The sequence below is a fragment of the Pollicipes pollicipes genome, unplaced genomic scaffold (assembly GCF_011947565.3).
Source record: "Pollicipes pollicipes isolate AB1234 unplaced genomic scaffold, Ppol_2.1 Scaffold_821;HRSCAF=944_pilon_pilon_pilon, whole genome shotgun sequence".
In the NCBI taxonomy this organism is placed as follows: Eukaryota; Metazoa; Arthropoda; class Thecostraca; order Pollicipedomorpha; family Pollicipedidae; genus Pollicipes; species Pollicipes pollicipes.
This window is the reverse complement of record NW_023597072.1, coordinates 91,545-103,850: the sequence shown is the minus strand read 5'-3', so window position 1 is coordinate 103,850 and position 12,306 is coordinate 91,545.

The window sequence follows — 12,306 nt, the reverse complement described above, 5'->3', positions numbered from 1 at the left end:
TGAGTTGGGTAAAGGGATGACACCTCTGGAACAAGGGATTTTGTGACCTGCAGGTGCAAGTGGGGTGTTCGCCTGATAATTTTTTCTCACTTTTTATAGTTGCTGAGGGTGTTTGGAAATTCCAGTTTGGTATGCCCAGTCGTATCGGTTTTTTATCAATTGGATCCGAACCCTTTGAATGGATGGATTTCTGGGATCAGTGCTTACGCTAAGCAGTGCTTGTTGTGTGAGCCCTGACCCCCACTATCCGATCGCGCAATTCCAGGCAACGGCAGAATTAAGTGGCGAAGGCTTAACGTGTCATGATGCTCGGCACGGTCCGTCCTGCCCTCCGAAGTCAACTGACCTTTAGCGCGACCGCTGCCACCGGCCGCAGGCCATACCTGTCGAGGGCAAATAGCGAGCGCCCTGAAGCGACTCGAATCCAACCCGCCACGGGCGGGTGGATCGGGAGGCAGGCGCTCTAACCAATTAAGCCACCGGGACGGCCAAACGGGCGACCGGTTCGTCCCAAGTCCCATTTAATTTCACCTTGCATTATGAAATGATTCATTGAAAATGTTTCTACGTTAAGTGATGATGGGGTAAGAAATGTTGCATGGGACGCGTTGGCGTGCAGGCTTCGCAGGTCAGCAGGGACCGCAGTGGCCATGCAGACGACCGGGACACGCTAGACAGGGGTCGAGTCCCTTGGAAGCCAAGTAATACCCCCAACCGGCCTCATTCCGTTCTGGTGTGTTTGGATGCGTTCCTTGGGTCGTGCTGAAAACATCAAATATTAGTACCACAGCAAACAGTTTCATGACGTTTATAGATCCGCCCAGTTGATAGTATTTACCAAGTGATGACACGGGAAAATGTGCGTAAACACGGTGTAAATATGCTGGTGCCATTCGTCCTATGTCATAATGGTGCAAGCAATGCAAACAAGCGTAGTTCGTCTACGGAAATGGGTGCATTTTCGCTGCGCCTACTTAAGTTTCGTGTTCGTATGTGTTGTGTTATTTGTTGTAAGCACCATGGATGTTTGTAATGGTTTGACTGGTATTCACTTAGTGAAGAACGAAATAGGTAACAAGCAGCAGTGAAAATTTATACCCATGAGAAAATGCCCCGTATTTTTGCACATGGTAGGTAACAGATGTTCTTCGCTGGACCGATCAGGTTAGCTAGTATATGAGGTCTAAGATCGCACGAGCTCAATACCATGCACTGACATGCTTGTCGTTGTACTGCGTGTTGCGGCGCGCGTTGGAACCCTGTCGGAACCCTGCTGGGTTCGAACACTGTCACGGCTCGATCTCAGTTCATGCACAGTGTGTAATAGACGATGTGTGAATGTCGACAATATCTGTCTCTAAGACTGTCTCTCTCCCAAACACTTTCCTTCCTATTTGTTAGACCAGAAGTGGTCAAAGCCAACCAAAAATTGCTAGTCCGTTTCCCGAGAATATCAATGTCAAGTTAAAGTTGATAACGTGAAATCAGTTAAACAGCTTACGGAAGGTGAAGCTAATTCTGTTACATTTTTTGGTATTTTTAAGGACCCGATGCTACTCCCAAATCTCTGAAAACGCCAAAAGCTAGAATGTTGCGTTTGCCGTCTAACAATATAACAACTTATATCTTAAGCTATGAGTCTGCGTGCGTTTTATAAATTGATACCATTGTCATAAAGTGCTTTGTTTCAACCCACTTATGCCATCATTCCCTGGACAATTTAACTATCCTAGCAGAAGCCTCTGATTGTACTGAATGCTTGATGACACGCTTATAATTACATCTGCAACCAGCACACCATATGTGGTGTAAGAGCTAACTAAAATCATGGTGGTCGTTTCAGAGAGAAAATTGGACACGAAACACAGATATTAACCTGCGTTCATTCGGAGCCCGAGAGGACCGCTGTGCTCCCGCCGTGCGCGGAACACGGCGGCAGGACAGCGGGCCTCTGCGTACCGAGCGGTGCCGTGCGCGGAACACGGCGGCAGGACAGCGGTCCTCTGCGTGCCGAGCGGCGCCGTGCGCGGAACACGGCGGCAGGACAGCGGTGCTCTGCGTACCGAGCGGCGCCGTGCGCGGAACACGGCGGCAGGACAGCGGTGCTCTGCGTACCGAGCGGCGCCGTGCGCGGAACACGGCGGCAGGACAGCGGTGCTCTGCGTACCGAGCGGCGTCTTTCATGAATGAGCTGCCTGTGGATGCTAGACGACTGGATTCAACAAGTTTCAGGCGCGTTGTCAGGTCTTTTTTGTGCGATAGGGTTGTCTCATACCGTTTATGCGTGCAGGCATTTATGTGCTTTTTATCCCTTATCACTTTCCGTCATTTTTTAACGTACTGTCTCGTCTCTCACACTAATAATATGTTATAGCCACGTATATATGTGGGATGTCAGCTGATGTCAAATACAACTACAAATACAACCGCACTCAGCCGGGGGAGGTTTAACTCCCCTGGGATCCCAACTTCCAGGCGTCGTAAAATAAAAATAAAGTGCCTTTGCAGGGTTCTCGTCAAATTATGGATAATGCACACCACATGATTTGGCCTAGGCCAAATCTGAGATCACCATAGGTTACGGAAGACCAACACGTTCGTTCTGACAGATGCGGTTAAAACATATGTTAACAGGTCAGGACCGGGTTTGAGGGCGGAAAAGTAAGCGTTAAGACTGTGGAGAGTTCATTCTGACCATTTGTATCCCTCGCAAGGGTAAGGTCAGGTCATGTCACCCTTCAAAAGTTGTTACCAGTAGCCTACAAGAACCATACTTGTTTTCTTCCACAAGTTTATTCCGTTAGGCGCAGCTGCGGGAGAAAGTATTCTAGACTCACATAGCCTACCAGCGACCCAAATTTAAAATTTAAAATGCCATCCGGGTCCAAGTGACCAGCAGTGTTTTTTTGTGGCCAGAAATAGTGCCTTTTTCATATACAGGTACTCAAAGTCAGCATGGCTCTTGTATACATAAGATATGGTCCCTTCGATCCTTGGTAATGCATTTGTAACAAACTGAGAATAGGCACGTTTTCACATGGAATTATACGTCATCAGCTTCACAAACACGATATAAAGGCGACTACACACGTTGCACTCGTTCATCTTGCCTCTCCAATTCTGGCAACAGAGATCATAGACCTTGCATATCCTCAAGTGACCTGTTGTGACCTCATTATGCATTATATGATATCCCAGTTCTCCTTACATACAATACTCTCTTATACGTACATATTAGTACTCTTTTCCTGACATGAACGCCAAAACCACACAAAATACGTACAAATTTGTATAATTTACGACATATAGAAATAAATGACCCAACTTCTTGTCATTTTTCCCGCTATTTCGAAGAATATTGAATATAAGAGCTGTTATGCCCAGTCCTGCTCTATTACCTTATTAAGTTTGAGCAATGACAAAGCACCCACAAAAAACGTTTGCGTGGTCAGTCTTTAGAGGTTGACCTCTTTGGCCTTACCCAGGTTACTGACCTTCGCAGACCAAACTTCAAGTTTTCCCAAACGATGACAAATTGATAGATAAACAGGTACAATAATTTATTTTTTGTGACCATTTGTTTTTTAGCTGCTCTCAAAAAGCCGTAGGGGATGATGATGATGATTTGGGCTTTGGGGCGCACCGACTACGTTGGTCATGTGGCCAAAGCCGTAGGGGAACAGCAACCCTCCAGCCGGACGAGGGTTGAACGCCGGATAGACACCACAGGTCACAAGTATCAAGCCAAGGAAATGTCGTCCCCAGTGCGACGTCCTGGGCGTCGCCCAGACATTTGTGCAGGTGGCCCATCTCGCTGGTACGTTCGTCTCGTCCGGGTCGTCCACACCGTTATTTTTTAAGCCTGGCCGCAATTGTCTGGTGGCATGACTCCCGATACATCCAACTCGTGTCTTCAACAAGCTTTCGCTCCGCTGGCCGCTGATATCTCGAGGATCTCCGCACTGGCCTTGTTCTGTTCCAGCAGTCCGCTTCCCGCGGCCCGGTGACCTGACCCCGATATGGGTCACATGGTCATTCACCAATCACCGTGCGCCACGCAGGGCTGCGCCCGGCGCGATGCGCCGGGCAAGGTGACCCGAGCCGGCGGCCCGAACTGACCCGGACCGAACCAGACCGGCTTGACCGGCCAGCCCAGCATCTAACAAAAGAGTGCATCACCAAAGCAAACAGCTGCACGCAGGCAGCTGTTCTTCTCTTCTCTTGTTCTTGTTTCAACTCTTCTCCCCTTTGAACTAGAAGGCCCAGCCGGCGGTATCGCTTCCGCAAGGTCACTGGGGACCTGAAAACGTGTGTTGCACAGGGTGACAACAAGGCGAAACCATGTGGGGAAACACAGAATCAGCCCAGCAAAAACAAACACAAACAGGCTGTCGCACACACAGTTCCACTACACCAGCAGGCACCAAGTCTGGCCTCACAAGATATGTTATGTACGCAAATTTAGCAGCCAAACCAGGGGCGCCAAAGACAGCGGACGGGCAGTAATGCGACCAGGTGTCCGACAGCGGGAGACGATGGAATAATCCAAAGGCTCCGCAGATTCAGGCGCCCCCAGACATATTTTAAATTATTATCTAAACTAGAAGCCGTAGCAATCAGGCGGACTCTTCTCACGATCCGACCGTCGCAGTGTCACTTTGGGCACCAGTCGCAAGCCAGGACCGTCAAGCAGTCCAAGGGAGTCCTGCGCAGGCTTGGGACTAATTCCGAACTCACCGATAGATGCGCCATCGCCGCGAGGCAAATCAGTCGATTCCAGTGCAGCGCAGTGAAACTCGCGGCTACCTCAGACCGGCCGGGCAGCGGTACCGGCCTGAGCGTTAACGTGACAGTGCCTCGCCTGCGGGTGACGACACGGCCGTCGCCTCCGGGTCACCGGGCCTCCGGGTCCGCAGAGTGACGGTCCGCGCAGGAGCAGGCGTCGCACTCGCCGAACAGTCCTGGCGTTCTGAAGCCGGATAGAGGGTCTCCTCCGGCGGTGCGGCATGTGGCTTAAGCCTATTGTGATGTACTCACAACATTTTACTGTCCTCCAGCCTCACGCGGGAGTTCAGGTCACCCGCTCCGCAAAAATGACAGCCGGCCTCCAAGGCCTAAGAAATTTATGGTACTCGACTCGTCTGGCGATGCCACGAGACGACATAACCAGATCACCGACATTGCAATGAAAGGAGCTAAGCTTACACTCGTAGAGCCGCTTGTTCTGTTGGTGTCTGGCATCAGAGATACGTATTGTCTGACAGTAGGCGGTACGGAGTCCAGCACATAGCTCGTCCACATACACAGCTGCTGACCTGGAGCGGGCTGCAGACGGTGCATCAATCTGTGCGCCAGCAGGTAGCCTCGGCTCGTAACCAAACATCATGAAGGGGCTGGAGCTCAATTATTTGTAGATTTGAGCGCGGTATTTCTGGCCACAGTAGCGAGCATAAGTAGGGGCAAATGGTTTTCCCATTCGGCATGGTTTTCTGATAGATACTTGGCCGGCATTCCCAAGATGTTTTTTTTTACCCTCTCGCAACAGCTGTAACCCTGCGGGTGAAACGCAGTTATATTTGTTTTCTGGATCCCCGTAATGCGGCACAACTCTGACACTACTTGACTCCTGAAACTGGCCACACCGGGTCAGTGAAGCGTGAAGGTCCCAAATGTCCCACGTACCTCCATCAGTAAAGGTACGTGGGACACCCACATCGAGAAAACACTTGCAAAGACAACAACGTTTCGCCAACAGTCACGGCGAACATACTGGGCAACGGAAACACTTCTACCCACCGGGTAAAGTAGTCGCTCACACACCAGTTAAGTTTGTTACCGTTGGCCGTGGTCGGAAGGTTCGTCAAAAAGTTCATGGATACTACTTCCCAGGGCTTGGACGAATACAGCTCGTCCATAGATGCCCTCGGCTGTGGTGTAGGGGAGTTACGGCAGCGCAACGGTCACACTGGTGGCAGCCCCCCCCCCCCCCCCCACGTCAGCCGACATGCCTAGCCAGAAGAGCCGGGTTTGCATCTGCTTTAGCAGCTTTTCACTCTCGAAGCGACCACCGCGGGGACCGACGTGGAGAGATGGTGAGTACTCACGCGATCAACGCTGGCGGAATGACAACCTGCAAGCTCCCCTAAGCCTGCGGCCGACTACCATATACTCCGAAGAGCACACCGTTAGGAAGACGCGGCCGCGGCCCCTGTCGTAGCCGCGATTTGACGCCAGTGGAGACGGTATGTCGGGCGGGGCGCTGTCCCACAGTCAACAAACGCGACAGCTCCACGAGCACCTCGTCCTTCGCTTGCTCGCTCTGAGTGAAGCCAAGAGGCCAGCCGCCGGCAGAGATTCGAAACAGCTTTCCGTCCGGCGAGCGATGTCCTCCAGCTTAGACGGTCGCCTACTACACGCTCGATGCCATCCTGTTCCTGTAGCAAAACGGCTCCAATGCCCTGGTCACTCGCACACCGCCTAATGTGAATGTGCCTGTCCCGTCCCCAAACCGGGGAAAGGCGGCTATCGGGGCTTCTGTCAGAACCGTCTTCAGGTTCACCCATGCCTCGTCCGCCTCCGGTGATCACTGAAACTGAACGCCCCAGCCTGCAAGGCGAAAAGGACGGCATCAATGTGAGCAAACTTTTTCACGTATTTACGAAAGTAAGAGCAACACCCAAGAAAACTGGGCAAGTCCTTTGCCGTCCGCAGTTGAAGCCAGTCACTCACCTTCTGAAATATTTCTGGATCAGCCGTCATGTCTTGTCCAGGGGTCACATGACCGATACATTTGACCTCCTCTCTTAACAACTGACACTTGGTCAAGTTAAGCGTGAGACCCGCGGCACGCCATTCGAGGAGGGCCTCATCCAGCGCTGTCGGGATCTTTGGGAAAGACCCAATATGAGAGACAATGTCGTCGAAATAATGTGAGCAAGACTCGAACGACATGTCACCAAGCACGATGTTGAGTAGCCTGCAACGAGTAAACGGTGCGGAACTCAGTCCAAAGCGCACACGCCTGTGCCCCATGTTTCCTTGCGGGGTAGTGATGGTTGCCTTATCACGGACAGCCGGATCAATCGACACTTTGTGATGAGCTGCGTCCACGCCAAGGACACAATGCAGGAGGACCCAGCCAATGCATCTTAAGCATCATCGATACGAGGAATCACAAACGTGGGCAGCAGAGTACATGCGTTGAGTTTACACGCGTCCGCACAGGTACGAATATCCCCAGATTTTTTTCACGAGACGAATGGACAAGGCTCTGACGGATCGGGGGATGGTCTCCAGTGCCAGTGCGGTGGGCCACTAGAATGTTGTGACCCATATGACCGTCAAACATACCGCTGTGCTTTTTCAAAACCCTAATACCCGCTCGGGCGGTGGTCACATTGACCTTTTCAAAGGTTTTTCTAGAATGGTTTCCAAACGGCGCGGCGTAGCCACGCCAAATTTTGCATAGTTGTACACAATCAACTAGTGGATCATCTGACATCAAAAATTTAGACGAACCTTATAAGATCGCTGACCTATGGCAGGTTAAAGTCAGACCATGGTTTTAGCGAAGGTAATTTCTAGAGAATCGTTCAATGTAATCCAACAACGGAGTGTTGGACGAAGCCATACATATCTGGGATACTCTCTTAGGCTACACAACAATTGAATGAACAAAGTGCACTGAGCTTGGGTCAAGTGCGAAGGTCAAACTAAGGTCAAAATCAACCTGTTTTATTACTCAAGGGCTTTTATTACTCAAGGGTAAGGGGTAGTTTCTGGTGTTTTTTCGAATTTATTATTTACAGCCTACAGGAACCGGAGTATACACCTTCCAAGGATCTTTTTAAGGTCAGAATAGGTCACTGACCTAAAATGACCCAGTCAACGTTTTGTTTTTTAGGAACATACCGCCTAGCGTAATCTCTGTCGCTTACTCAAATGCAAAGCTCAGAGCAGTCCCGCATGATTCGGTCACCATGACCTTCAAAAGGTCAAGCAAAGTCACTGACTTTAAATGATCATGTGGCCTTTTGCTTAGCACGGTTACTAGGTTCTAGGGCCCTTTGGAGACCAGCCTGGAATTTGACCTTCTTTGACCCTATTTTACACCAAATTTATAACCTAGGGACCTTAAAACTTGACTCAAGTGAGTTAACGTACAGGTCAACACACCCTTCGAATTTGATGACTCCAGCTCTCTTGGTTCCCGAGATCTCAGGGGGTCAAATTGACCCCAACCCGAACAAAGGGTATTCAACCGGCCACCCGGGCGCGTGCTAAACAAGGCCTGTCGCTGCGAATCTGTGTGGTCAGTACTGGACAAATCAACCATCGACGCAATGTCTAGAGTCCCGTTCAAATCAGGATGAGACTCAGGCGCCAGCTCCTGAAAACAAACCTCCAACTCAGCGATTTGAGAATGCTCTGGTAAAGTAATGTGCTCAGTAATCACGTGTCTGACAAAAGGGGGAACGGTTGATCCAGACACAGTGGCAGTGCACCTCACCACCTCGACATCAGGTATGTTGAGACATAGCTCCGCAAGAACAGGACCAGAGTAATCACAATGGTGGGTATAGCCCTTCACAACACAATCAGCGGCTGGTGGGAAGGAAAAGTCGCAACGCATTATTGTCCGGCCCACAGACATTTTCTCAGCAGGGCTGGAGCGAACATGGTCATGAGTGGTCAGCAGAGGTCTCCTACCGGCAAGATCAATAATACAAGGGCCAGCAGTAAAATATCAAAGCCAAGGGAACAAGGAACATCAAGGCCTTGACAACGTAAAAAGAAACTATGCGGGTAGTCTCCTGCACGAATGGGTACTTCAAGTGGCCCAATGGCGGAAGCTCGCCCTGAGATGCAGTCCTAGCTCTTGTTGCAGCCGGTGGAGTGCTACATCAGAAAGGACCTCAAAAACAGCTTTGTTCAGTACGTTAATTGATGACCCAACACTGCCCGGGTGGACGTCAAATTGACCCCCCACCCGAGCGAAGGGCATTCAACCGGCCACGCGGGCGTGTGTTAAACAAGGCCTGTCGCAAATTACACGGTACGCCTGAAGTAATACCTGAGAACATGACGTCATCATTAAGCGCCCCACTCCTTATCTAAGTCAGCGCGATGCCCAACAGGTGTAGCCTTCATCGACGCGGAATCTGGGGGCACTGGCTGGCGTTCTGGATAGCCGTGACCCCTGCTCGTTTCCTCGAGTGCATACGCGTGAAAGGTGGCCTACTTTGTCACACGCATAGCAGCGTGATTGTCTGCGAGCACACGTTCCGCGTAAATGTGATAGGCTGCAACAGGCGAAACAAGATCGCATCTCATTATTACTTCGGTCCGGTCGGGCGCCACGCTCAGGCTGGTTCCGCACATCGTGCGCGGCGCCGCGGCCCCGGACGCCCAGAGCTCCGGCCCGAGGTACCTGGCGTTCAAACTGTTCCAGGCACTGGAGCATCTGTACGGTCAGCGAAACTCACCCGGCGCACAGATGAAGCATGAATGCGCTCACTTAAAATGATGTTTCCGACTTTGCCCACAGCGTCATAAAACGCGTCCATCCCCGCAGCAGTTATCTGCGACACGGGTCACGTGGTCACCCACCAATCACCGCGCGCCGCGCAGGGCTGCACCCCAGCGCGACACCTCGAGCAAGGTGACCCGAACCGGACCTGCCAGGCCGGCCGGCCCAGCATCCAACAAGGGAGTGCACCACCAATACAAACAGCTGCACGCAGGCAGCTGTGCAGACCCCCTACGTTTTTCTAAGAAGCTTTTTGGAAAATATTTGACCTAGCACTCAAGTATCGATACAAATGCTAGCAAAATGCTATTAATAAAAATAATTCACATCAATTGACAGCTGATCACTGAGGTTAACGAGCACAAGTTGGAGAAAAACAATGAAGTACAAAATGAAGGTATGTGACTGGTAACGTATGGCACAACACGGAAGGAGAGTCCGTTACTTAAAATTTTGAGATGTCTACTTGAAGTTGACCATCATTTCCATGCGAGTAGCTTGAAATAGTTTTCAGGGCTTAACGTTTCGACGTCATTTATGATAAAATGCTGGGAATGAAATCAAATTAACAAAAAAGTCGACACAGAAGTGCGGTAGAATGCCCGCTTTGAAGACGTTTTCATTGTCTCTGTCTTTTATTTTTGTTGTTGTTTTATTTGTTTTGTTTTTTTGCTATAGTAATAGTTTTGCTATAGTTTTTGCTATATAGTAGTTTGCTAAATATAGATGGGGGGGGGGGGGGGCATTGGTTCCAGCGATTGCAGATGTCGAAGTTTTGCTTCCTTATGAGGTGTGGATCAAACCATATACTTATCCATACCATGCGTAGTGGGGAGGGATATTCCAACGAAATAATAGGTTGTGCACCGCAACACAGGCATCTGTCCTATCAGTGAGCTAACAACCGTGTTGGGCATGAAATTCTTGCAGAGGAAAGTTTTAACAAACGAGCCATTGACTGGCTTCATTGACCATCTTGCGCTCGCTAGGGCTGGGCTTCATCACGTTCGTATTGAAGGACCTTGGTACATGACTCACCTTAGAGAGGGATGGGTGCATCAAATTCCAACCAATGTGTGCCTCCTCCGACAACCTCAGAAGCCGTCAGGAGCAGTGACACGACACTTGCAGGGTACAAAATTCCAAAGGCGAACCCTGCAGGGTCATAAATATGCGGCATATGGCTTCTTTGAAGAAAATTTGAACTTAATGTATGCTTCAGTGCGTCGTTTTTAATACACAGCATTGCCCGTTCCTGAACGGCTGGGGCTATGTGGACAACGCCTACATTCTATCTACAGCTCCTATACAGTCTGCGGTGTCTATTCCTTTTCGAAATGATCTATCAACAGGCTCATAACTTTAGTCCACTCAGTGTAAGAAATATCTTGGTAGCAAAAAAAGCGCAGAGTAAGATGCATGGCACGAAAAACCTTCCACACATGCCGTAGGCTATAAAAATCACATTACGCATCAAATAAGACAAATACCTTCCCCAGTATGGCATCCTGGGCGTCGTGCACACATCCGTGCGGCTGGTTCAAATTGCTGGCGCGCTCGTCTCGCGCGTAGTGTACCCGCCGAAGAAGCTTCTCTTTTGTTTATCGATTCTTTATTGATTACTAGGATCAGAAGGAACACGATTGCGAAAGAACGAAAGGGTGAAGTGATGAACCAATGCAAGTGCAATTACGTGCTTGTGTTTCGTGCTTACATGTAGTTGCGTGCAATTACGTGAGTTACGCATATTTGCTTGAAACTAGAATGACAGTACTTGGAGTTGAGTGTCATTTTTAGCTCGGAGTTTGAAAGAAGAGTTAAGGTTTCAAGCTTTCTGCGTCAACTTTGATCAGATATTGTCATACAAATTTAATAAAAGTGGCGCACGGAGGATTTCTCTCAGGAGCTGCCAAAAGGCAGCCTTCAACCCACCCTTGTACAAGTCAACATGAAAATTGTCGACACCTACATTGTTTCCTCATGACTCGTATCCCCAAAGCCTCGAATGCGCCACCATCGTTTTCTCATTGCTCGTATCCCCAAAGCCTCGAATGCCCCGCACACGAAGAAACGCCACCCGCCGCTAAAGCAGAGGTTAACGCTCCAAACTCCATTGACAGTTGGCTATAAATGTGAACGGTGCCAAAGTTAACGGGCGGAAATTTCATGGAAGGCAATCATTCCGTTAATTGTTTCGATAATGACGAATGCGTTAGTCCGTTAACAAAAACCGGGTTATTCAATGGACTAACTGACTAACGGATTTGTGCCCACCTCTGTTCTAACATCCCCTCCTGTGCCTCTAAGATCGTCCTCTCTCCATACACATGCTATCGCCGGGTTGATTTCATCCCCACTGTACGTTTCCGACGAGTTCTACCCAGCTTTAACCCACCTGTTTTATAATGCAAGGTTCGTTTGCACACATCCCATTCTTGACCAGCAAAAATCCCCCAAACCTTTCACCTCCCATCTGACGTGACGTAATGTAACATCAGATACCTCCTGGTGGGTATCTGGTCATGATTCACGCTGAGCGTGACGAGGTCGGGAGCGATGTGTGATATCGTTCAGCACCGACGGTCTCGCTCGGAGCGAGTGCTCCGAGAAACGCTTCGCATTCAGACAGCGCTGGGCACCGTGCCATTCGTGCAGGCGTACCAAAACCTTATTTTCGAAACTTGGTTTAGTACCAAGTTTGAAAACATAAATGCTGTTATCATTCTTCCCCAAAAATGTTAGTCGATGTGTTGTTTATCTAACCTATCGAATTGGAT